The sequence below is a fragment of the Triticum aestivum genome, chromosome 3B (assembly GCF_018294505.1).
Source record: "Triticum aestivum cultivar Chinese Spring chromosome 3B, IWGSC CS RefSeq v2.1, whole genome shotgun sequence".
In the NCBI taxonomy this organism is placed as follows: domain Eukaryota; kingdom Viridiplantae; phylum Streptophyta; class Magnoliopsida; order Poales; family Poaceae; genus Triticum; species Triticum aestivum.
This window is the reverse complement of record NC_057801.1, coordinates 101462106-101465102: the sequence shown is the minus strand read 5'-3', so window position 1 is coordinate 101465102 and position 2997 is coordinate 101462106.

Sequence of the window (2997 nt, the reverse complement as noted above, 5' to 3'; positions counted from 1 at the left end):
GCCGACAACCCCTTCCCTTCCATCTCGCTGATCAAGTCGGTGAGGATGTGGCAGCGCTCATACTTCTACGTGAAGAACCTCGCCTCTGATGGCGACTGGGTTAATCTGCTAGCTTACAAAGCTGGCCCCGCAGCTGGGAGGCTTCCCAGCTGGTCTCATCGGGTCAAGACACTGACTCCCGCCGGAGCCGCCGCCGTAGCGCAACTCCGAGTTTTGACGCAGTTGGAGGGCCTCGTCGGGTCCGACTTGCTGGCCGCCTTCATGGCGTGCCGAGTTCTCCCACTCCAAGGTCGGCCTCACCTGATCCGTCAGATGAGCGGCCTCCGAGACCCAAGTCGGATGAGCACCAAGGAGATGCCCCGTGCGGAGGTGGCAAACATGGTGAATCATATCGCGAACTGCGAGTTCGGGGAGGACTGGCAGTTCGGCAAAGAGCCGTACTCGCGCGACGACCCCCCACAAGTGGTAAGTCGCATTTCCTTACTGCTTTGTCTTCTTTGCGGCCGAATCCGGTTTCTGATTCTCGTTGGTTTCTTCTGAACTAGAACCCCCTCATGCAGCCTGCAGCCGGCGCCATGAGACAGCCCCACGAGTTCGTCCCCGATCGTGCGGAGAGCGACGTCGACGACCCCGACTTGGGGGCGGCAGCGATGGAGGCCGACACCGAAGGCGGGGGAGGAGGAGCGGTAGGCGGCTTCAGGCCCTCGGCCACCTTCGCTGACTGGCCCGATGACGACGCCGAAGGGGAAGTCGCCCCGCGCCACCAGCCAAGGGTCGGCTCGTCGGGTGCCGGCTCCTCCGTTGGCCTGGCTAGCCAAGGCGGTGTGAAGAGGCGTCACGCCGGGCCGAGTGCGCCCGGCGGCAAATTGAAGAAGTTCAAGGGGGCGGCCGCCGCGACCAAACGGGAGGAGGCGGCCGCGAAGGCCAACTGCTTCCTTAGGGAAGTGAGAAGGCCGCCGCTAGTCTCTGCGTAAGTCTTTACGCTTTTTTATTTTCCTTTGGTGAATCTTGTCCGAGTCTTCTTTTATACTCCTCCTATTCTTCTTCAGGGCCCCTCTTTCCCTTGAGACAGTCGCCGTCCCCTCCGTCATGGGGTTGGCGGAGACGTCCGCCAATACTCGGCGGATCGACCCCGCTACCGACCTCCGGGAGGTGACGGAGCAAAACGCACGGGAGAAGCGCAACGAGGAGGAGGCCGACCGTCTGGAGAAGGCGGAGACCGAGAAGGCGGCCGCCTCCGCCCAGAAGAAGCTGGAGGATGCCGAAGCCGCCCTTGCGGCGAGTCGGCGAGCCGAGGAGGCCACGCGTTGCCGATCGGCGATGCTCGTCCCCCCACTATCCTCTGCGCCGCCGCCTCCAGAGTTCACGGGGCCGACTAGAGAGGCCGGCACCGAGAACCCCGTCGTGGAGAAGGAGAGCGGTGAGGCCTCCATGTCGGACACTCTCGTGCCGCCACCGCCGCCTCCGCCGCCGTCTGGGAGACCGCACGGCAAACAACCGGCGGGTCCGCCGGAGCCACAGACCGCGGACGAGTCCGATGCGAGGCTGCTTCTCCAAGTCGCCTCGCCGGTGCGCCACCATCTTGAGAGGGCGACCTCGGCGCCGCGACCTCGGGATACCGGTGCTGCCAGCTCGGCAGCCCTAGACGCTGAGGCAATAAGCGCCGCGCCCATCGGGTGGTTGCGCGGAGGCGGCACTGGGCCGCTGAATCAAGCGCTTCTGGACGTTCAGGCGAAGCTGCGCGCTGAAGGCGACGCCCTTCAAACTTGCACCAGGGCGCATCTGGCAGCGCGGACGGTCGTCCGAGTACGTTTCCTTCTTCCTTTTTATTCTTGTTTTTCTCTGTGGGGGCGCGCCAGCGCACCCACTGGGTGTAGTCCCCGAGTTTCGGGCCGGCTGCTGAGCAGGCGGCTCGGAACTCCCTTTGGCGAGTTCCAAGTACTTATTTTGTCTGACATCGTTGTTTGCAGGAGTATCACAACCTCCGCGCTACTGCCTTCAACCGCAATGTGGAGGAGTTGAGCAAGCGGACTGCCGACTTGACGGAGAGCCGGAGTAAGTTCTTTTCCCTCTCTTCTTCGCGGGGGCGCGCTGGCGCACCCGCGGGCTGTAGTCCCCGAGATTCAGGCCGACTGCTAAGCAGTCGGGCCGGATCTTCACGGTGATCTTCTTTGTTGACGACTTCAATGTTTCCTTTCTTGTTCTTCTTTCTTCGTGGGGGCGCGCTGGCGCACCCACGGGCTGTAGTCCCCGAGATTCGGGCCAACTGCTGAGCAGCCGGGCCGGATCTTCCCGGCGCCCTTCTTTGCTTGACGACTTATTTGTCTCTTTCTTTCGTGTTTCAGGGGCCAATGCTACTCTTCAGGGGCAGCTGGGTGAAGTTAACACCGCCTTGCGCGCCAAGGGGGAGGAGTGCAGCAAACTCGCTGCGGAGCGCGATCTGCTTACTTCGCAGCTGGCCGAGCAGAAGGAGCTGCTCAAGAAGGCGCAGGACGAGGCCAAGAAGAAGGAGGCCGCTCTCCTGGCCGAGTTCGAGAGCGAACGCTCCTCCTGGACCGATAGGGAGGCAATGCTGACTTTCGGCTTCCACGAGATTGAGGATATCGTCGATGATGAGCTTTCTTTCTTTGAATTTCCGACTATGTGTCAGGCTGACTTCTAATTTTTCGACTTGCTTCTTTTTTGTCTTGGCAGACTTCTTCCCTGGCCACTCGCAGGCAGTCCCTCTGGCCATCGAGGCTGATCGTGAGGCGCAAAGGGAAAACGGTGAGGTGATTGCCGCCAACGCTCCCTTGACCATCGATGAGCAGCTTCTGAGCATCGAGGCCTGTCTTCGTCCGGCCCACCGGCGGATGCGCTGGCTTCAGCATGCCGGCGCCCAGGCGGTTGCCGCTCTGTGGCCAGACATGCCGGCTCTGCGCACTGCCAGTCGGACCGCCGACTGGCTGGAAGTCGCCGCCGGCCGTCTTGAAGCTTGGAAGGGTTCCTCGGCCCGGG